This window comes from Moschus berezovskii, chromosome 6 (genome assembly GCF_049115385.1).
Source record: "Moschus berezovskii isolate FMDL1 chromosome 6, NW_MosBer_1.0, whole genome shotgun sequence".
NCBI classification, from domain to species: domain Eukaryota; kingdom Metazoa; phylum Chordata; class Mammalia; order Artiodactyla; family Moschidae; genus Moschus; species Moschus berezovskii.
In genome coordinates this window covers 90,524,614-90,549,232 of record NC_142465.1, presented here as the reverse complement: position 1 = coordinate 90,549,232, position 24,619 = coordinate 90,524,614, and the positions used below count along the sequence as shown (strand labels likewise).

The following is a 24,619-nucleotide window of genomic DNA, read 5'->3' as shown; positions in this document are numbered from 1 at the left end:
CATTTTTCAAACTCTTTAGGATCTCAGAAAGTCACAGCAAGTTATCAAGGTGAAAAAATAAGGGCTGTTAATATTACAGCATTATACACATAATAAAATGTCCTGCTCCACCAGTAAAACCAGATGATTTGCAAAACTCCATTCCTCATATAAATGCAAAAAAATGTAATTAAATACTATTAATTCTATTGTGCCAAGTTACTTCAGTCATGTCCAACTTTGTGCAACCCTATGGACTGGTCTGTCCATGGGATTCTCCAGGAAAGAATACTGGAGTAGGTTGCCATGCCCTCCTCCAGGAGATCTTCGCGACCCAGGGATCAAATAGATGTCTCTTCTATCTCCTGAATTGGCAGGCAGGTTCTTTACCACTTAGCACCACCATGTCATATAAACATATTATTACAAAAGTATACACATACAGTTTCTATTCTATCCTTACCTTTATCTTTACCTAATATTATCTAAATATTGAAAAGTTTACCTGTGAAATGATGTCTACCTAAATTTTCTGAGTTAGTTTTACTAATTCTTTTCTGCTATTTGCTCTGCTTTTTCCCCTTCTCTCTCTCACTTGTTTCTTGATTTTACTGGGCAAAAATTAGTTATAATTTAGCTTCTTTATTTTTTTTGCTACATACAGTTTCACTTTCCCCTCTCACTCCTTCTTTTTTCTGCCATCACCCCTGGAAGATAGCCATAAGTCACACTGGAGAGATGCCAGGGTGTCCTGATCTTGCACGGTTTGAGTGCCTCCGTGTATATTTCAGCGAGGCTTACCTAAGTCACCACTTACAATATTGAGTAGAAAGTGCAGGTTGGAATAGTCAGCATTTATAAGTCAGCTGGTTACATGATACAAAAATATATAGCCAACTTCAGAATTTATAGCAATAACATTTATGTATCGTGTTACTCCTAGAACAATCCAATTTATAAAGTGCCTATTGTGTATACATAAGGAACAATCATAAATCATTTACATTAAACAGTGTCAACTAGCAAAACATGACTTTCCCCCTAAATTCTGCACACTGAGATTAATGAGGTTTTTGAAAGGAAGCACACTAAAAAAAAGAAAAAGAAAGAAAGAAAAAAACCAACCAACTCTGATTCATCCTAGGCAGATAACATATCCATATAAAGGAGCAGGTGTCTGTAGTATGATTTAGAAGACCTATGGAACATCTCTGGAAAATATTAACCTTCTCTGAAGTAGAGAGCCGTCCATGAACTGAGCTAGAAATGTGGCAAGAAACCAAGTCTGTCATCAACCTCAAGCTTTCTTTTATTTCCTTCTCAGCAAAGAATGGAATTACAACAAATAAACAGAGAACACTTTAGGCCCTATTTGACCAGTTGTCTGACATGTTTTCATCTACAGGCAGTTTGGGAAAACCCGAGAAAGAGCATGCTTTGTCTCTTTCACTCCTAGTTGGAGAAAAATCCCTATCAGTGACGAAAGCAATCAAGAATCTTAGAGTGGAAAGCAAATATGTATGCAGATTTTTCCTCCCTCTGTTCACTCCCTAGCTTATCCCCTTCAGACAAGCAGTCTACAGAAATCTATACTTTAGGGTCTTGAATTAAAACCCATTCCTTCTCTCTAAAAAGCCCTTCAAATAAATAATATGGAATGTTTTGACTGTTCACATCTGTAAAAGTATTTAATCATATCTGAAACTTCACACCTACACAACTGAATTGGACATTATATAAGAAAAACACAATTTTAATTTCTCTTGCAGAAATTTGCTTCTCTATCTTCTGTCTTTAGAAAGGATTACAGGAGTTATATTTTCTTCCTGCCTTAACTCACAACCTTAAAAATAACCATTGATTTGTTTTAGCCAAAATGGAAGAGTAACACTTTTATTAAACGTAAAAATGTTTATTCCTTTAGAAAGAAAAAAAACTTCATTTCTCCAAATCTGTTAATGACTAATTTCTCTATAATTAAAATGAAAACTGAATCTGAAAAACAGAGACAAATGTATAGCCAGAAAAATCTATAAACTAGTTTTCATTGAATGAACTACCTGCTGTTTCCTGTTCACAGATAATTGACACTGTGTAGATAGGTTGTAATCTAGAAAGCAAAGCAAAACAAAAGCCATACAGAGAGAGAGAGTGGTAACTGATCTACAAGCTTCTGAACTGAAATAAGAACTGATGGTAAACTGAGGTTTCCAGGAAAAGGGTTTTAAAAATAACATGCTAATCTGGAAAGGCAGATACACTATGGCCTTTGTAGAAAGATTCTGAAAACTGGGCACCCTCCCAAACAGCTGTATTTCACTAGTATTAATTGGTAGGGGAAAATATAATGCACTTCTTCACAACTGAGAGTATTAAATTTAACAAGGAGCAGTGACAACTCACTTCAGTCATAAGCAGATTTCAGTTAAAAAGCTTATCCATTCATGAGGAAGGGTGTTCAAACTTCAGAGGGTTTTGCTTGTGTAAAGAGACAAAAGGGAAGACAGAGAACTTTTCTTCAGTTAACATGTTTATTCTCTAAAATTATCTGGTGATCTCGGAATTCTTTCCTATTTTTGATTCACTTGAGAAGAAAAACTCTTGTGCTCAGTGAAGCAATTTAAAAATCCCAGGCTAACCCCTTCTTCTTGTCAATACACTGAGAAAACTATGTAAAAATAAAGCATAATTATGTCTCCCATCCGGGTGGCTGCCACTGTAGTCTCTTCATTCTTACAAGTTGTTTTCTTCCCAATATTAACGAAAAATAGACAATGATTATGTAAGCATCTTTAAAGTACTGGTATGTCCTATGATTGACCTACCTATATTTTCCACCAGTTCTCTCTGGATTTTTCTAATAAAATAAATTTTAAGGAAATAACTGACATTTCACCAAGATGTTCTAAAAAATATGATTAGCAAGAAAAGAAATCAGCAACTCAAAAAGGATTTGGGGTCAATTATCAAAAAAAACTTTCCTTTACAAATTACTTTCATAGATGCGGTTAACATTTTTCAACTGAACTGACTATACTGAAAGGATTTAGGATACATGTAAACAAAGACTCCCAAAACAATAAAAATTGTTGATTCAACATTGAAAATGTTTTTTTTTTTTCCTAATGGAAACCTAACATTGCCAGTAGGAAGTTCTTAACTTCAGTACAAGATTTTTCCTCTTTTTCTTATACAAAATAATAGCTAAAGAAATAGCTTCAGGCTGATCTACTACATTTCCACTTTAGCTAATAAGAAAATATAACTTCACTTCCATTTTTAACTTGATAGCACCATTTAAACAATTAGCTAAGGACTGAATATACACAAAATGAGTAAATTTTGTTCCTTTATTCAGGAAATGCCAGAAACAACAAATTTTCCTATATGGCTATGGATATCAGTATTGGGTTTTGAGGGTTACTTTGGTTCTGGAAGGTATTGATTCAATGTCACTTTCAGAACCTGGAGTCTATATATTGCTATTAAATCTATAGGTTTTTGGAATTACATGTAAAATTTCATGTAATTGTATGAATTATATGTAAAATATACACACCATTGTGATTTTTCCTACAGTCAATCATTCTTCTCGACTATCTGGTATCCATGCACCCTCTTTCTGCGACCAGGACCCCATTTTCCTCTGTAACTCAACCTTTTGCCTAATTCATAGAAAATGATGAAGCTGACTCCATCTCCTCCTCCAAGAGAGATGCTGTTGTTGTTTAGAGGCTAAGTCATTTCTGACTCTGCAACACCATGGACTGTAACCCAGCAGGCTCCTCTGTCCATGGGATTCTCCCAACAAGAGTACTGGAGTGGTTGTCATTTCCTTCTCCAGGGGATCTTCCCAATCCAGGGATTGAACCCACAGCTTCTGCATTAGCAGGCAGATTGATTACCCCTGAGCCACCAGGGAAGCCCAACAGAGATGCACAGGATTATTCTGTGATCTAACCAGCGCGAATTAGTACAAACAGATTTTGATAGGTCTTCTGGGAAAGAGTCTCTCTTTTTCCTCTTTGATCCGAAGCCTGAGAGGATGTTATAGCTGAAGCTATGCTGCTGCCACCATTCTGCTCCCAAATGAAGCCAGAGACTTGGGTTGCATTAGTGGAGGCTCAGAGATAGAGAAAAAATGAGTCTTGTTTACAGTATTTTAATCCAGAAGTTAGTTCTGTGCCTATATTTTCTTTCATTTTTTTAGGAAATACAATAATTTCTTTATTTTTTTAACTATTAAAGTATGAGAACATATTTATAAATAGATTTTCTATACTTCAATAAATAATACACACACATGAACATTCATACCATCTTACTCAACATATTAGCAGAGCTGACTTCTTCAACTTAAGTGTTACTGGTGGCTTTCTCTGACCTTTTCAACCTAAGGTAAATTCCCCTCTCTGTATTCTTCATTCTGTTCATCCTACCTGTCATTAATCTCATTACCTATTGTCAAAATCATGTGCCATATACTAGTTCTAATTTTGGTACACATGAATTCGGTCAGTTTTCCAGTCCTTTTCAGTCAAAGTTTGCACAGTGTAAGATTACTTTTCAGGAGATAGAAACAGGGAGAGAAAAAAAAGAGAGAGACAGACAGACAGACTGGGAGAGACACACAGAGACAGACAGTCAGTGAGGGATCAAGGGGAACAGATTTTAAAAACTGAAGGTTCAAGTAGAGAGCCATGTAGTAAGTTTCATCAGTGATGGAACAAATCAAAATTCTGATTACACACATACAAGAAAATACATTTAAGCAAATATCTATAGCATAGATCAGGAAGAAGAGATTTTCACACATTTTGATCTCCATTTCAACCAAACTTAGCTGACATAATTATGGAGCCCCTCAAAGTAACTGCTGGGGTTTAGCAGCACTTACCACTTCCTTTGAACTGGCTCTATAAATGCCAAGAGTGAGTATTTTAGATTAAATGAATAGATTAATAAACATCTTTGGAATATCCATTATTAAAGTTGATTTATGTTCTCTTGCCAGCAGTAATTCAAGAAAATGCCATGCTATTCAAAAAATATTGCACGTCATTCTCACTACTTTGCCAATGTTATGACACTATGCAAGTGTGACAATATCTATATTCTTCCACTGAACTAAGTATACAGAAAAGCTGATAGATATTAAACCACTTTAAGTTTGCCTGGGCATCAGCACAGAAACCACTCATATTTATAACTCTGATAAATGGCCTTTCATTTGTAAATTTATAGTGTATCCATAATTTCTTTAGGGAACCAAGGGGTTCATTCAAAAAAATTGCCACAACATTTATCTATCTAAAGATGATAGATATGGTTTATGAAATTAAATGCTTTTAAAAATTAAAATCATATTGCTAAGAAAAAGGACATGTTCTTTCCTGGTTTGTTCACATTTTTAGATGATCACAACTGAACTCTCAGCAGTTACAATATTTAATCTAAATAGAATATTAATATATTTATTAAATATGCCCAAATATATTGTTATTAGGGTTGTGAGGCATCAGTATGAACTACTGGGCATCAAGTCCACTTAAATGTATTATTTCATTTTCTAATGCCATTCCTCTGCAGTAACCTTATGAAATATATAAAGCATCATTAGAATATAATATTTCTTATTTATTTTTAGTACTAATTACTGTATTTAGTTTTTCAGGACTACTCCCAGCAAACTTCATGGCTTATTGTAAGCATAGACTATTAAAACTATAACAATTACTTAAATAAAATGTATATTTGCCAAAACATCAATGTTACCTAAATAAGGAGTCCTACTTTTAATCCCAATATACACTTTGTTCAATTGGAGAAATCGGTGAAGGTAAAGATGAAAGATAACAATTAGCACTAAAGTAACCAATAAAAAAACAGAGCAGTCAAGGTTCTAAGTGCAAAAAGGCAATGTACCTCGTTACTACTTGTGATTCATTTGTCATCATTTTCTACCATGAGTAGGTAACACACACAAATCTCAGTGCTTTGTTTTTTCTAGAGTCATTTGCTTCTTTTTAAGCTATCCTATTATTATAGAAACAGTACTCTTGCCTAGAAAATCCCATGGATGGAGGAGCCTGGTAGGCTGCAGTCCGTGGGGTCGCTAGGGGTCGGACACGACTGAGCGACTTTACTTTCAATTTTCACTTTCACACATTGGAGAAGGAAATGGCAACCCACTCCAGTGTTCTTGCCTGGAGAATCCCAGGGACGGGGGAGCCTGGTGGGCTTCCGTCTATGGGGTCACACAGAGTCGGACACGACTGAAGTGACTTAGCAGCAGCAGCAGCAGCATTATTATAGAATCTACCAAACAGTGAACCTTAATTATTTGATTTGCTTATATGAACAACAATCTCCAAATTGCAACTTTCTTTAGCATTAGCTCATCCACTCCAAATGATTGTTTCAAATGCTTGCAAAATTTCTATGCAACATATTTCTTACATATTGAATGCTCTGTACTCTGCTTTAAAAACAGAAAATAATCAAAATAAGAAAAAAAAAGGAAAAAAAATCAGTTTACATACCCCTGTGGACCGCTAGCTCCTTGTTGGCAGGAACATCCTTATCATCATCTTTGGGTCACAGGTGACCAGCACAGCACCTGAGATACAATGTATACCTGTAAATGTGTTTGAATGAATTAAATGATACAGTGGTGACTAGAATCCACTTTGATGGTATGACTTCAATAAAACAACCAATCTATCTACCTAACCTCTTCCTTTATATCCTATATTATTAAAGTTTCAATATATGAGAACATTATGAGTATATGAGCAGTATATATTATTAAAGTAGCAGTATGTACGAGCATGCAGACTTCACATATATACATATATATGTATGAATGTATGTATGTGTGAGAACTGGACTATAAAGAAGGCTGAGTGCCAAAGAATTGATGCTTTTGAACTGTGGTGCTGGAGATTTTTGAGAGTACCATGGACTGAAAATAGGTCAAACCAGTCAATTCTAAAGGAAATCAGTCCTGAATATTCATTGGAAGGACTGATATTGAAGCTGAAGCTTCAATTCTTTGGCAACCTGATGTGAAGAGCTGACTACTGGAAAAGACTCTGAGACTGGGAAAGATTGAGGACAGAAGGAGAAGAGAGTATCAGAGGATGAGATGATTGAATGGCACCACCAATTCAATGGACATAAACTAGCGTAAACTCAGGGAGATGGTGAGGGACACATATGCCTGACGTGCTGCAGTCCATGGGGTCACAAAGAGTTGGACACAACTTGGTGACTGAACAACAACAACATATATTCTTACAGCTTCCAGGGTGGCTCAGTGGTTAAAGAATCCACCTGCCAGCGAGGGAGACACAGGAGATTCGGGTTCGATCCCTTGGTCAGGAAGATCCCCTGGAGGAGGAAATGGCAACCCACGCCAATATTCTTGCCTGTAAAATCCCATGGACAGAGAAGCCTGGTGAGCTATGATCCATGGGGCTACAAAGAGTCAGACATGATGAGTGACTGAAAAAGTGAAAGTCAAAGTCGCTCAGCCCTGTCTGACTTGTTGCAACCCCATGGGCTGTAGCCCGCCAGGCTGAACTGTCCATGGAATTCTCCAGGCAAGAATACTGGAGTGGGTAAGCTGTTCCCTTCTCCAGGGGATCTTCCCAACCCAGGAATCAAACCCAGGTCTCCTGCATTGCAGGCAGATTCTTTACACGCTTCAACAATACATGAACCATGAATTTCCAGATGTTCAAGCTGGTTTTAGAAAAGGCAGAGGAACAAGAGATCAAATTGCCAACATCCGCTGGATCATTGAAAAAGCAAGAGAGCTCCAGAAAAACGTCTACTTCTGCTTTACTGACTATGCCAAAGCCTTTGACTGTGGATCACAATAAACTATGGAAGATTCTGAAAGAGATGGGAATACCAGAGCACCTGACCTGCCTCTTGAGAAATCTGTATGCAGGTCAGGAAGCAACAGTTAGAACTGGACATGGAACAACAGACTGGTTCCAAAAAAAGGAGTATGTCAAGGCTGCATATTGTCACCCTGCTTATTTAACTTATATGCAGATTACATCATGAGAAACGCTGGACAGGATGAAGCACAAGATGGAATCAAGATTGCTGGGAGAAATATCAATACCTCAGATATGCAGAGGACACCACCCTTATGGCAGAAAGTGAAGAAGAACTAAAGAGCCTCTTGATGAAAGTGAAAGAGGGGAGTAAAAAAATTGACTTAAAGCTCAGCATTCAGAAAACAAAGATCATGGCATCTGGTCCCATCACTTCATGACAAATATATGGAGAAATAGTGGAAACAGTGGCAGACTTTATTTTGGGGGGGGCTTCAAAATCATTGCAGATGATGGCTGCAGCCATGAAATTAAAAGACGCTTACCCCTTGGGAGAAAAGTTATGACCAACCTAGACAGTATATTAAAAAGCAGAGACATTACTTTGCCAACAAAAGTGCATGTCATCAAGGCTATGGTTTTTCCAGTAGTCATGTATGAATGTGAGAGTTGGATTATAAAAAAAGCTGAGTGCAGAAGAACTGATGCTTTTGAACTATGGTATTGGAGAAGACTCTTGAGAGTCCCTTGGACTGCAAGGAGATCCACCCAATCAATCCTAAAGGAAATCAGTCCTGGGTGTTCATTGGAAGGACTGATGTTGAAGCTGAAACTCCAATACTTTGGTACTTCACCTGATGGGAAGAGCTGACCCATTTGAAGAGACCCTGATGCTGGGAAAGACGGGAGGCGAGAGGAGAAGGGGAGGAGAGAGGATGAGATGGTTGGACGGCATCACTGACTCGATGGACATCTGTTTGATAAACTCTGGGAGTTGGTGATGGACAGGGAGGCCTGGCGTGCTGCAGTCCATGGGGTCAGAGTCAGACACGACTGAGCGACTGAACTGCACTGACGCCTGTTCAAATCCTGTTTCCACCACTGACTATTCACAAGGGTTTAAATAAGGCACTAATGTTTCTAAATACCAGTTTGCCTTTAAAACAAAGCCAATGTTAGTGACTTTTTAATGAAATTCAAAGGATCAAAAGAAACAGTGCAGACACACTGCCTGACACACAGTGCACCCTCAAGAAGTAACTATAAAGTACTATTTGTATTCTTTCCTCCTCCCCCGCACCCCCCCACCCCCCCTCCCCACCCTTATGAACAGCTAACCTCACTCACAGAGAGGGCCCTTGCCCTTGGCTATTAGGGAAGTGATCTCTAGGGCCTGAAAATATCCGGTAGGACAGGAATGTCTTTGTTTGCCTTAGGGATTTGTCCACTGGGCCTCTCAGGTGGTGCGAGTGGTAAAGAACCTGCCTGCCGATGCAGGAGACCCAAGAGACATCAGTTTGATTCCTGAGTCAGGAATATCCCCTGGAGGAGGAAATGACAACCCACTCTAGTATTCTTACCTGGAAAATTCCATGCACAGAGGAGCCTGGCAAGCTTTAGTCCATGGGGTCGCGAAGCAACTAAGCACAAAATAGTCTAATAGTGTCATTCTATGATGGGAGTTGTGGATCATGTGGTATCAATTTTGCCTCCAAAACTACTTGGAGACTAAAGGTATTAGCCCAGCACTGATGTCCATAGACTATCAGCCCCACGATATGTATGGGATCAAATCCCAGTAAAAACTCTGGACACCAAAGGCTCAATGAGTTTCTCTACTTGGCAATGCCCCATGCATACTGTCACGTGTCAATGCTGTGAGAGTAATACGTCCTGCCTCCAGAGGGCAGGACAATGAAAGCTCTGTGGTTGGGTCTTCTAGCCTCAGATTCAGCATTTATATACTGCTTTTCCTTGGCTGTATCTTTTCCCTGTAATAAGCTGAAACCATGACTATAACAGCTTTCACTGAGTTCTGTGAGTACTTCCAGAGAGTTTTCAAACCTGAGTGTGGTTTTGGAAAACCCTCAAACATACATTTGGTGTCAAAAATGAGGGTGGTCCTGTGTGGAGGACTCCTTGGAACTCTGTAGCTGACTAAATGTACAGTTGGTTAAACTCTCACATTCTCTTTCTTTAGATCTAGAAAGCCCCAAAGCTTTGAAAGATATCTTATTTTACTACTCAAGTAAACTTAACAAAACCCCCATTTAACAGTGAAAATCACTTTAAATTGATGGTGTTTATGTATAGATTGTATGTTGGTTTATTTTTCCATGTACAAACAATAAAATCCTATTCCAGTAATAGAGAAATATTGTTTTAGTTACATGAACAGCAATACTATTTAGAAATAAATGAGTCCCATACAAGTAAAATTTCTGAAGATCTGTAATAGTAGCTCTGTTAAGTTCAGATATTAGAAAGTTAACTTAAGAGGTACACTGGTTTTCAAACAAAATATTAATTAAATCACATGCTCCTTTTGCATCTCCTAAACACAGTACTCAAGAGGCTATTTACAACCTTTCTTTTTTCCCAAATATCAGTTTGGTAGGCAGAATTTTAAAATGGTCCCCAAATTCCCCTCAACTTGTGAACACATTTCTTGGCATAGTATCCAGAATTGTGAATTTGATGGGTTTTATTCCCATGAATAGGTTGTATTATATAACACAGTTGACTGTAAAACAGGGAGATTATCTGCATGGGTCTAACCTAGTCACATAGATCTTTTAAATCTCGGTCTAGAGGGACTTCCCTGGTAGCCCAGTGGTTACAAATCCACCTTCCAATGCAAGGGACATAGGTTTGATTCCTGATCAGGGAATGAAGATCCCACAAGCTATGGGGCAACTAGGCCCACACATATCACAACTAGAGAAGCCTGCTTGCTGCAGCTAGAGTTCTGCACTTCTGCCATGGGAACCGAGGATTCTGTATGTATCCTACTGACCGCTCTTCAGTCTTTCACTATGAAAACAGTCTCAGTTATGTGCTACGTTTCGTTCACCATATAAATCCCACTTACCATTACCAATACTGAAAAGTCATGGGCGCACTCTGAATAAGAAACCCAAAAAAAGGTACTATGTCATATGCTACAGATGGAATATTCGCGTCCTTCCCAAAATTCATATGGTGAAACCTAATATCCAATGTAACAGTATTAGGAAGTAGGGCTTCGGGGAGGCACTTAGTTCATGAGAGTAGAACCATCATGAATGGGATTAGTAATCTTATAGAAGATACCCCGAAGAGCTCCCCATCTGTCTCCTTCCACCAGATGAGGGCACAGTGAAAAGAGAAACATTTAGGAAGCAGGCTCTCACCAGAAACTAACTATGCTGGCGCCGTGATCATGGGCTTCCCAACCTCCAAAGTGTGAGAAATAAATTTCTGTTGTGTTAAGCCACCCAGTTGATGATATTTTTGTTATAGCACCCCATATGGACTAAGACAAAAATGTATACATTGTCTTCTCAATAGATCATTTGGAAAACTCAACTCTCTGTCTCCTATATGGAAGGTGTTGAGAAGGTAACTCTTAAATATGCTGTGAATTATCTCCAAATTTTCATGGACCATTTTAAGGGTAGGAGTAGGCAGTGACTGTACCTCTTGAGGCTTATGTGGGAAACCAACATATGCTCAGTGCAGAAGACACAGAATCTCTAAGTATCTGAAGTGAGATTGGGGGTCACTTAGAAAGACTCTCAGAGTTTTGGTAAAACATGCTACTACAATTGCTCCCTGTTTCATTCCCTTTTTATTCACTTACTACAACGCTGCCACATTACTTTTTATAAAACACAAATCTTATGTTGTACCTTTACTGAAAATGAACAATGTCAACTGTCTTCAAGATAAAGGCATTAGTTCATGAATACACTAAATATTTTAGGGTTTCTCTGGTGGCTCAGACAGTAAAGAACCTTCCTGCAATGCAGGAGACCTGTGTTCAATTCCTGGGTTGGGAAGATCCCCTAGAGGAGGGTATAGCTACCCACTCCAGTATTCTTGCCTGGAAAATCCCATGGACAGCCTGGCAGGCTACAGTCCATGGGGTTGCAAAGAGTTGGACATGACTGAGCATCTGAGCACTCACTCAGAGATTATGAATGGTAAGGTCCTCTTGGGAGAAGCTGACACTAGACTTAATCCCTTCTGTGGGGCAGCATCTACAGAATATATACCCCATGGAGGGAGCGTGTTTTAAATTGAGAGCAGGAGCCGGGCTTGCAAGTGAGGACTAACCTGCGCTACCCACGTATCTTAGGTCTGCTGTGTGATAACTACTCCTTTCTCTCAAACCCTCTATCTCAGTTATGAGTTCCTGGGCACTCAGCCCAGAGGTGACCCTCCAGAATGCAACCTGTGAGATCAGATACTAGTTAGAATATAGCTGCTGTTCATCAGCTTACTTAGTGAGACCACAATCCTGAATGAGAGAATTTGAAAGTGAAAAGCAGTTTCAAAATTTCCAAAACATTGCCAGTGAAAATGCAGAAGCAAAACGTAGATCCAAAGCAAAGAGAGACAGTATGGGAACCCTCGTATATCTAGAGAGGGAGAGAAGAGATATCATGAACAAGGAAAGAGACAGAGCTCAGAGGCTGGCCAGGCTCTCCTATATCACGGTATTTAACCTATAAAGGAGGTGGGGCTGGAGAATATCAGCTGGACAAAAGGCACCCAAGGGTCTATGGGCTGTCAGTCCTCTTTCACAGACATTACTTGCTAGGGAGGGGACAGGAGTGGACACAAGCCTTTCAGGGAATCCTTCTTGTAAGTCTTACAGCCATCAAACCTGGTAAGGGATAAATGAAAAAACAGAGGGTGTAGGAGCGAGGAGCCTCAAAATGTCCGTGCTGTGTTCCATCTTCCCCAGTCCCAACACACACATACGCTCAGCACAACACAGAGGAGGATGGGAAAAGCCCTGGGGGGCGGGGGTAAAGGAAGAGGAACCTAAAGTTGAAGGCCATGGGAGGCCCGCAGCAGCTGCTCCGGCTCATATCCAGGTGGGGCTAATTGCATCAGCAAGGACATAGGCCCACAATGGCCAAGAAGGATACAGGGGACAACGCCAGGGTCAGCATGCATACATGTGACCATGTGATGCTCCACACTCCTGTACCAGCTGCAATGATACACAAATTCCCCAAGGATTTGTTTGTTTGTTTGTTTTAGTGGGGCTGGATTGGGGTGGCAGGAGAAGGCACAGATGTGAGCAGTCATCCTTCTTGGGGTCATGTTAGTACAGGGTTTCCATCTGAGAGGAATGTGGCCTTACATTTTACATTCCTGGTTCCCCTCTTACCCTGCTCTGCTCCTGGGCCTGGACAGGGAAACAAAGAAACAAATTAACAAACAGATGATTTGATAGTAAAGACACTGAGTTATTTCATGCTGTTTCAAGTTTGCTTTTTATTACCTTTCAATCTTCACAGTAGGGTTGGGACTCAGGAGCAAGAATACATTATGGAAACAGCTCCATTTTCTTTGTACATAGGGTACAAGTGATAAATTTTGACCCAATTAGGATGTGTCCCAAAATTATTACAATATCATATCAGATTATTTTCCTATTTGTGTGTCAGTTGCTCAGTCACGTCTGACTCTTTGCTAGCCCATGTACTGTGGATCTCTCGGCTCCTCTGTCCATGGAAATCTTTAGGCAAGAACACTGAGGGTGGTTTGCCATTCCCTTCTCCAGGGCATTTCCCAACCCAGGGATCAAAGTGGGGCCTCCTGCATTGCAGGTAGATTCTCCACTATCTGAGGCACCAGGGAGACCCATTTCCTTATTTCAGTTCAGTTCAGTTCAGTCGCTCAGTCGTGTCCGACTCTTTGTGACCCCATGAATCACAGCACACCAGGCCTCCCTGTCCATCACCAACTCCCGGAGTTCACTCAAACTCATGTTCATCGAATCAGTGATGCCATCCAGCCATCTCATTCTCTGTCGTCCCCGTCTCCTCCTGCCCGCAATCCCTCCCAGCATCAGAGTCTTTTCCAGTGAGTCAACTTGTCGCATGAGGTGGCCAAAGTATTGCAGTTTCAGCTTTAGCATCAGTCCTTCCAATGAACACCCAGGATTGATCTCCTTTAGAATGGACTGGTTGGATCTCCTTGCAGTCCAAGGGACTCTCAAGAGTCTTCTCCAGCACCACAGTTCAAAAGCATCAATTCTTCGGTGATCAGTTTTCTTCACAGTCCAGCTCTCACATCCATACATGACCACGGGAAAAACCATAGCCTTGACTAGACAGACCTTTGTTGGCAAAGTAATGTCTCTGCTTTTTAATATACTATCTAGGTTGGTCATAACTTTCCTTCCAAGGAGTAAGCGTCTTTTAATTTCCTGGCTGCAATCAGCATCTGCAGTGATTTTGGAGTCCAAAAAAATAAAGTCTGACACTGTTTCCACTGTTTCCCCATCTATTTCCCATGAAGTGATGGGACCAGATGTCATGATCTTCGTTTTCTGAATGTTGAGCTTCAAGCCAAACTTTTCACTCTCCTCTTTCACTTTCATCAAGAGACTTTTGAGTTCCTCTTCACTTTCTGCCATAAGGGTGGTGTCATCTGCATATCTGAGGTTATTGACATTTCTCCCTGCGATCTTGATTCCAGCTTGTGCTTCTTCCAGCCCAGCGTTCCTCATGATGTACTCTGCATATAAGTTAAATAAGCAGGGTGACAATATACAACCTTGACGTACTCCTTTTCCTATTTGGAACCAGTCTGTTGTTCCATGTCCAGTTCTAACTGTAGCTTCCTGACCTGTATACAGGTTTCTCAGGAGGCAGGTCAGGTGGTCTGGGATTCCCATCTCTTTCAGAATGTTCCACAGTTTATTGTGATCCACACAGTCAAAGGCTTTGGCATAGTCAATGAAGCAGAAATTGATGTTTTTCTGGAACCCTCTTGCTTTTTCTATGATCCAGCGGATGTTGGCAATTTGATCTCTGGTGCCTCTGCCTTTTCTAAAACCTGCTTGAACATCTGGAAGTTCACGGTTCACATATTGCTGAAGCCTGGCTTGGGTAATTTTGAGCATGACTTTACTAGCATGTGAGATAAGTGCAACTGTGTGGTAGTTTTATCATTCTTTGGCATTGCCTTTCTTTGGGATTGGAATGAAGACTGACCTTTTCCAGTCCTGTGGCCACTGCTGAGTTTTCCAAATTTGCTGGCATATTGAGTGCAGCACTTTTACAGCATCATCTTTCAGGATTTGAAATAGCTCAATTGATATTCCATCACCTCCACTAGCTTTGTTGCCATAAAAATATTTTTTTTCTTTATATCTTATCGAACCAAATCCACTTCTTCACATACTGTTGAAAGTTACATGTTAGCTCACTCAACAAACAAAGCAACCAAGAACATCACTTTTTTAAGGGTTGGTAAGAAAGATGACCACTTATACTCCCCTGCCAGCCCCAAGCATCTTTTCTCGTATCATCTTGAGAACTATGCCAAAAAGACACGTGATCTAAAATCTTAAATTGCTATAAATCTGAAATACTAGGGTGCTTTCCATCATTTAAACCCTTAAAATATGTTTTCTTTGTGGTTCCTTCTACAAATTTCAAGAACTTTCACATGTTCCATTTAATAACTCCATAGGTACGTGGATGCTAAGTTGCTTCAGTCGTCTTTGACTCTTTGTGGACTGTAGATCGCCAGGCTCCTCTGTCCATGGGATTCTTCAGGCAAGAATACTGGAGTGGGTTGCCATATCCTACTCCAGGGGATCTTTCTGATCCACGGATCAAAGTCGAGTCTCCTGCAGCTCCTGCACTGCAGGTGGACTCTTTACCGTTGAGCCACTGGGAAGCCCAACTCCATAGGACTTGGTAGCAGCACTGTACTGGCAACTACAATTAGAATCTGGAGGCTTTACCTCCATCTCTATCTGCTAGCTGAGTGTTCTATAACAAGTCACCTGATCTTTTGGGGTACTGTATTCATCACATTAAAGGGTGGCCTACACAATTCCAGAGTTCCACCCTTCTCTAATATTTCCACCACAGGTGGATGGCAACTTCTCATGCTATCTTATTAACCTTTCTAATTCATGAATGTAATCACAAACAACGTTAACTGTTTTGCCAATCACGGTAGGAGAACTGGTAGTATGAGGAGCAAGAAACAAGAACTTACAAAACTTGGATGATTCATAGTAATCAAAATGAAACACTGATTATTTGTAGTAGTTCTTATGAACAGACAATATACAGTCTTGAGGTACTCTTTTCCCAGTTTGGAATCAGTCTGTTGTCCCATGTCTAGCTCTAACTGTTGCTTCTTGACCTGCATACAGATTTCTCAGAAAGCAGGTCAGGTGGTCTGGTATTCCCATCTCTTTAAGAATTTTCCACAGTTTATTGTGCTCCACACAGTCTAATGCTTTGGCATAGTCAATCTTTTTCAATGATCCAGCGGACGTTGGCAATTTGATCTCTGGTTTCTCTGCCTTTTCTAAATCCAACTTGATCATCTGGAAGTTCATGGTTCACCTATTGCTGAAGCCTGGCTTGAAGAATTTTAAGCATTACTTTACTAGCATGTGAGATGAGTACAACTGTGTGGTAGTTTGAGCATTCTTTGGCATTGCCTTTCTTTGGGATTGGAATGAAAACTGACATTTTCCAGGCCTGTGGCCACTGAGGAGTTTTCCAGATTTGCTGGCATATTGAGCACAGCACTTTCACAGCATCATCTTTTAGGATTTGAAATAGCCCAACTGGAATTCCATCACCTCCACTAGCTTTGTTTGTAGTGATGCTTCCTAAGGCCCACTCGACTTCGCATTCCAGGATGTCTGGCTCTAGGTGAGTGATCACACCATCGTGATTATCTGGATCATGAAGATCTTTTTTGTATAGTTCTGTGTACTGAGCGACTGAACTGAAAAAACAGACACTATGCTAAGTGCTTTACATGTTATTGTTATTATTCAGTCACTATGTCATGTTTGACTCTTTGCCACTCCATGGATGGCAGCATGCCAGGCTTCCCTGTCCTTCACTATTTCCCAGAGTCTGCTCAAATTCACGTCCATCGAGTCAGTGATGCCATCCAAACATCTCATCCTCTGTCTGACCCTTCTCCTCCTGCCCTCAATCATTCCCAGCATTAGGGACTTTTCCAGTGATTCAGTTCTTTGCATCAGGAGGCCAAAGTACTGGAGCTTCAGCTTCAGCATCAGTCCTTCCAATGAATATCCAGGGTTGATTTCCTTTAGGACTGACTGGTTTAATCTCCTTGCAGTCCAAGGGACTCTCAAGAATCTTCCCCAACACCATGGTTCAAAAGCATCAATTCTTTGATGCTCAACCTTCTTTATGGTCCAACTCTCACATCTGTACATGACTACTGGAAAAACCATAGCTTTGACTATATGAACCTTTGTTGGCAAAGTGATATCTCTACTTTTTCATACTCTGTCTAGGTTTGTCATAGCGTTCCTTCCAAGGAGCAAGAGTCTTTTAATTTATTACATGTCATATCTGGCTTAATTCTTACAACAGCTCTATGGGAGGGGTACGTTTATTATACGCATTTTACAGATGATAAAATTGGCACAGGAGAGTCAAAAATATGCTCAAAGTCAAAGCTAGAAAGTCTCTAGTTAACTATAAAAATCCTACTAGTTGCAATCGAAACAACCCAACCAAACACAGTGAAAAGTGCAAGACAAAAGAAATCCCAAATTACTGTATATTAGAAATGTTCAACATAACCATTTCTGGTTATGTTAAATAAGAATGCAGAAAAGTTACTGCTCAAAAATTTTATTTTCATGAGGCAGTAGCATACAAATGCATGCAAAGTTAAAATTAGAAAGGACACAATCGTTTTTCATTCCTTCTACAGGTAAGGAAAATTAGTTAACTAAGGGAATGGCAGGACTGTGCCCAGACCCCAGATCGCCTCTTTTTCGACCCAGTGCTCTGTTTAGTGTGGTCCTAATCCTTGTGGAAAGTCGAGTGGTTGACAGTGCAGACTGTGATGTCAGAGTGCTGTCTGAATTCTCGTTCTCATTCACCAGCTGTGTCATCTTATGCCTCAGTTTCCACATCTGTAAAATGTCATAATTCCTACCGTACGATGTTGTTGTGAGGATTACACTAATTAACACATACAAAATACATAGAACCATCCCTATGGACTGTAGTCCGCCAGGCTCCTCTGTCCATGGGATTTTTCAGGCAAGAATACTGGAGTGGATTTCCATGCCCGAGAACTTAAGTTTGGTCTTTATTATTATTACAATAGCACATTTGGGGGCAGGGAGGGGGCCGAGAAAGGGAAGCCAAAACATCAATCGGCACCCAGAAGTACACGGAAGAGAACAGAAAAGGCATGTTAATACCACTTGAGATATCCCACTCTTTCCATCTAAGAATTTTATTCCTTAGCTCTCCCCAGCACACCACGTAGACAACTGGGAGTACATTTTTGTCAAGACTAGAGATAGATGAAACGCTGAAAGAAGTAATTTATGAGCCAATTTTAAGGAGGATTTCTAGCTTCCAGACTTAACTTTATCATTTTCAACTGGATTCTAGAAAGTCAGGTCAGGTCTCCAACTCTCAGTTTCCTTCTCAGAACTTTCCTGTAAGCGTGATACTTCTGGAGGGTTTGCAAGTTTTCATTAATAGCTGCAGCCAAGAAGGAGATTTCTGATCTTAATTTTAATCATTCTAACCCAGTGAACAATATATAACCTTTAATTACCAAATCTTTTGTTTTCTTGTTTTGCATCAGATTTTCTGCCATTATTAACTTAGGCATGATTATAGGAAAACACATGTAATTTGCAATTCAAAACAGTCTCTAATCTTAAAAGAATTTCCATGGGTGGAAGAAATGGCGCACAAGTCCCCTAGCTCTGTCCCTTGCATAGCCCACCACTTGCTCAAGGGATCCTAACTCATAAAGGAGGAGCGCTGTACAGCTTTAAAATGACTTCATTCCCATATTTACATATTTTTAATAGGGCTATGATGAATCTCCTTCCGCTTGACTCCTATTTTGAGCTGTGATATTTTAATCTCCATTCTTGCTGCAACTTAGCAGATGAATGTGCAGTGTGACAGAGCTCAGAGGAAATAGTATAAATAAAGCAAAGTGGAGCTATGACATCTCACATTTTATAGCTTTTTTATTGTAGCCAAGCATAAACAGAGCACAGCTGTGTTATACTTACCGCTGTGAGTGCTCCCTCCATCCTCACCCCCTATTGCTTTTAAAAAGACAGAGCTCTTATTCAGAAAGCTTTGGCTGTGGGTAGCATGGCCCCACCAGGGACAGCCTCTACCCCAAACCTCTAGCTTTGACTCATTTCTGCTCTTCCAGATGTAGACTTGTGGAGTTCCACATCATCCCTCTGACTGAAAAGCAACATGCCAACCACAGCCCAGCCTGCACCGCAACAGAAGCACCCTACTCCTACATATTGGAAGACGGCTCCTGAGCCAAAGCTATAATGTTCACTCAACACATTCATGGGCTTCCCAGGTGGCTCAGTGGTAAAGAATCCGCCTGTCAATGAAGGACACGTGGATTCAAACCCTGGGTCAGGAAGATCCTCTGGAGAAGGAAATGGCAACCCACTTCAGTATTCTTGCCTGGGAAATCCCATGGACAGAAAAGCCTGCTGACTATAATCTATGGAGTCACAAAGAGTCGGACATGATTGAGCGACTAAACAACAACGACACATACCCAGGGACTGAACCTAAGTCTCCTTCATTGTAGGCAGATTCTTTACCATCTGAGCCACCAGGGAAGCCCAAGGCAGGGGATAATAATTCATCAACACTCTCTTAATAGGAGACACACAACGAGCTGGAAGTATTCAAGAGTGCACTCTCTTAGTGAAAGCCCCTTTGGAGTGAAAAAGCTGTATTTTTCACTTTCAAATGAACTATTAGTCATGTTTGGGTGAAATTTGTTAAAGCCAAAAAGACCAAACTCTCTCACCAAAGAGAGTGCGAAGAGCGGTATTATGATGCACAAAATCGAAACACGTGCTAACATAATCATCAGGCTTTAGAATTTCTCAGGCTGGTTACATATTTCACAAAGGTCAAAGCCAGAAGAAAAGACAAATCACAAGCATCTTGTACACTCTGACGAATATGAGGTTATATATGCAGGGTTGATTGGTCCAAGACAAGCAACTGATCTAATAGTAGCCAATCAGAGTTGTTCCCAGAGATATTGTATTTAAGTAAAATGGAAAAAATCAGCAAGCTTTAGAATTCCCGCGCTGTCATCGATGGTGCCATTTCCTCCCATATGAAGAAATTTCTACTGCAACAATAAAAGCAAAGTCCACATCCAAAATGACACGGACACAGGAGAAGTGTACTGAGCCATGACAGAGTATGACTCCCTGGTTCCAACCATTCCTGAGGCCCATTCAAACTCCTGCATCACCCTCAACGTAGTCATTTGCCTTCCTTGTATTCTTTTACCCAACCAATTCCAGCTTTTTTTTTCCCCTTAAGCTGCCTCGAATTGGGTTTTATCACTTACGAAAAAAGAATCCTATTTCACCTTCCAGAAGAAGATTCTTTTTTCAGCTGGGTTAGGATTTATTCTTTCTTTTTCAAATACCACCACACTATTTATGGGAAGGAAGGAAAACCCTCTGGGCTTGTAGAGGAATATGTAATGAAATTCAAAAGACACATGCATCCAAGTGAAAAGAATATAGGGGCATAGTAGCCTCCACACCAGTGAAGTGAAATGAGAGACGGGAGAAAGAAGATTGATTTGCATCATCATTAACATGGAAGGAGAAAAGAGGGAGAACACAATGGCCCCGAGAACCACCTCCATTGACATACGTCATTGTTTCAAAACAACAGGCCCAACTGGGCTAACACAGGAGCAAAGTTGGTATCCCAAGCTCCCCAGCTATCTATCCGCCCAGAGTCACTCTTCTGCCAAGCTCATTGTTTACCAAGCTGCCAGCCCAGCCCAGGGATCTGATTAGCAATTTGCACTTTTGTGAGAGGATTAACAGAATTCCTTTGTTTTGATGTCGGATTATCAAACTGCATCTTTAAAGAGGTGTGACCTCATCCAGATTCATAAGCCTGCTCCCTCGAGAATGACTTGAATTTTCCTCCACTTGTGTAACATATAATTTCATAAAGGAGTTACTGTCAAAACATGGTACTCAATTCTTGATGTGTGCAAAGAAGCACATTTGTAATGTAAATAACCTCAGAAGTTTTGTGATATTTTAAAATAACCCATCTGGTGGGAAAACAAGGATTTTCAACCCATTTGGTTCCAGCACTAGTAAATTAGTGTGCATCTAGCTCTGATAGAACCCGCAGATAAACCCCCTTCCCCAACTAAGACTCATGATGCTCTTATTTTTAAGGGTGAGTATTTCTAATCAACTCATACTCTCGACAAATCTTTTAAAAAGAAAGCAGAACACACACAAGAGTAAACTGAGGCAAACCAAAGAATTTGATGGCTACAGCCAAAATGGTAATGATCGCAAAGTGTTTACACTGCATGGTTTATACATCCAGCTTTACCCAAATATAGAGATGAAGGAGGGAAACACAATAAGAGTTTTGCATTTCTCAGTCTGTTCAGTAAAAGGCAACTCATCAAAAAGAAAGTCCCTAAAATTTCCACCAAAGTTTGAAACCAGTAAAACATCCAAGGGGGAGGACATCTATAGGGCAGTATGCAACAGGTTGTGGAAAATCAGCCTTCAGACTCTGCACTAGTATAATGTTTGCTTCAGATGGCAATCACAAGTGAAATGCACAAGAGCAATCCAGCCTCTGAAAGGCATGCATTACTGGTGAGAGAACTGCGTCTTGGGAAATACATAAATGCCCATTCAGCTACAAGTGGCAAAAAGGGCATTCCAGCCTCAGCTAATGACCCCAAAGCCAGACACTGCTGCAGATCAAGGGGCAGTTTTATTCATTAACAAAGGAATGAAAGCATCCTGTTTTATAAAGAGGAATCAAGTGTATTAAATGTGTTTATTTTAAATATTAATATAGATTTGTTACCCCAAAGTTGATAGATTGGGTGGGGACTGTATCTTTAAATTAGGGAACTTTCAATTGTTAAGAGTGGCTTGGGGTAAAGAATCTGTCTGCCAATGCAGGAGATGCAGGAGACATGGGTTCAAACTCTGGGTCAGGAAGATCCCCTGGAGGAGGAAATGGCAATCCACTCCAGTATTCTTGCCCAGAGAATTCCATGGACAGAGGAACCTACACAGCTACAGTCCATGCGGTCACAAAGAGCTGGACACAAGGTAGCAGACTAGATTGTGACCACGCAGGCACACTCTAGACAAGCCCTGATAAATAACATGTCAGGTGTGCTGGTCTGTTTGTAAATACAGCATGTACACACAAGACTATTACATCTATGGTTCTCAATGACTGGTTGTGTGAATTAATGAATTCACTTGGAATATCATTTTTAATACAATCAAGTCATGCACCCCAACTTATAGCCTGTAGGTGGAATGAGAACATATTTTTTCTGAAAAAAATCTCAACTGTTACTCTGTGAATACCTCTTAAACAGCCCTCTCTTAAACTTGGAAATAGGTCTTCTATGTGGATTATTTGCAAATCTTGCCTTATTAACTAAACTGAAGTGTTCTTACAAAGGTGGATCATGTCTCCTCTGAGCTTCCTACAGTAACCTGTGGGGCTTCTCTGGTGACTCATCAGTAAAGAATACGCCTGTCAATGCAGGAGATGCAGGAGACATGAGTTTGATCCCTGGGTCAGGAAGACCCCCTGGAGGAAGCATGGCAACCCACCCTAGTATTCTTGCCTGGGAAATCCCATGGCCAGAGGAGCCTGGAGGAATACAGACCATGGGGTCGCAGAGAGTCATACACAATTTGGTGACTAAATAACAACAGTGATCTGCACAACATTTGGTTCAAAAAAGTTGGATAAATAAATTCAAAAGGCTTGTGTTTAACTAATAGGGCTGTGATAAATGTTATTAAAGCACACAAATTCTTTAGGGAGAGCAGAATGAAAAATAATTTTTTTTAAATAACTTGACTTTAACCCAAAAAATACCTACACTGAATTCAAGAAGAAAACAATGTGCATTATTTATGCCTTCTCTTGCCATAATTACAGAGCACCAGCCATAAATAACCTTGAAATATTCATTTATTCAATAAATATTTATTGAATGTCTCCATATGCCAGGAACTATCCTGGGCTCTAGAGATACAGCAGTAAAGAAAACAGACCAAGTTCCTTGCCCTCGTGCAGCTAATATTCTAGGGAGGGAGACATAAAATTAACAAGCGAAATGAATACATGCATTACTGTTAGCTGTTGCTATTGTTTAGTCACTAATTCGTGTCCAGATCTCTGCAACTCCATGGACGATAGCCTGCCATGCTCCTCTGTCCATGGGATTTTTACAAGCAAAAATACTGGAGTGGGTTGCCATTTCCTTCTCCAGGGTATCTTCCAATCCAGGGGACTGAACCCATGTCTTCTGCATTACAGGCAGATTCTTTACCAATGAGACACCAGGGAAGCCCACAAGGTAAGTCAAGCAAGTGCTAAGGAGAGAAATTAAAGCAAGGGATGATAGAAAGTGTTTAAGGTAGGATTTGATGAAAATTTTCAGGAGAGATAAGGGCCTCACCTAGGAGTCATTTGAGTCAAGACCTAAAGAAAGTGCTAGAATGAGTCATTATCGATAGCCTGAACAAGATCACTGCAGCAGATGGGACCTCGCATGGGTACAAAGGTCCTGTGGGGTCAGTGCCCAGCTTGTTAGAGAAAGAGCAGTGGACAGAGGGAGGGAGAGAGGGAGGACAGGAGCAGAAGGACAAGCCAGCAAGGAGAGGGGGCAGGGCTGCCTCTGCTCTTTGAGCATCATAGTTAGGCCCCACTCAGGAAGAAAGCCATTGGCCTGTCCTGAACAGAGAAGGACATAATCTGACTAATGTGATTTTTTAAATTAATTAATTTGTATTAGCGTATAGTTGCTTTACATGGTTGTGTTAGCTTCCATTGCACAGCAAAATGAATCATTCTTACATATACGTCCCCTCCTTTTGATTTGGAGATATATGTCCCCTCCCTTTTGGGTTTTCCTCCCATTCAAGTTACTACAGTGCATTAAGTAGAGTTCCTGTGCTATACAATGTGTTCCCATCAGCTGTCTATTTTATGTGTGTGTGTTCAGTCGCTCAGTCATGTCCAACTCTTTGTGATCCTATGGACTGTAGCAGCCGGGCTCCTCTGTTCATGGGATTTTTCTGGCAAGAATACTGGAGTGGGTTGCCATTTCCTCCTCCAGGGGATCTTTCCAAGCCAGGGATTGAACTTGTGTCTCCCATGTCTACTACACGGCAGGCAGATTCTTTACCACTGAGTCACGGAGGAAATGGTATCCATAGTGTATATATGTCAATCCCAATCTCCAAATTCCTCCCACCCCACCCCTTTCCCCATTGGTATCCAGACATTTGTTCTCTACGACTGTGTCTCTATTTGTGCTTTGCAAATATGACTAATGTACTTAACACATTCAAGGCTCACCCTGGCTGCCATATGAAAACAGACTCAAGGGGAATAAAGTTAGAAGCCCAGTAGGAGACTTTGGCCACAAGCAGAAATAACGGTGGTTTGCAGCAGACTAGAAAGTGGAGATGAGGAGAGGGGGTC

The 24,619-nt window shown here is 40.5% G+C and overlaps 1 protein-coding gene across 6 annotated transcripts in view; it reads right to left on the bottom strand.

The window, feature by feature from the left end:
* SOX5 (SRY-box transcription factor 5) overlaps nt 1-24,619 on the bottom strand; it is a 1,155,320-nt gene that overhangs the window by 934,068 nt on the left and 196,633 nt on the right. For all 6 annotated transcript variants that reach the window (XM_055394458.2, XM_055394455.2, XM_055394462.2 and 3 more), the window contains exon 3: nt 6,522-6,598. The gene's annotated coding sequence lies outside the window, so the exon portion shown is untranslated. The remainder of the gene's footprint in view (nt 1-6,521; nt 6,599-24,619) is intronic.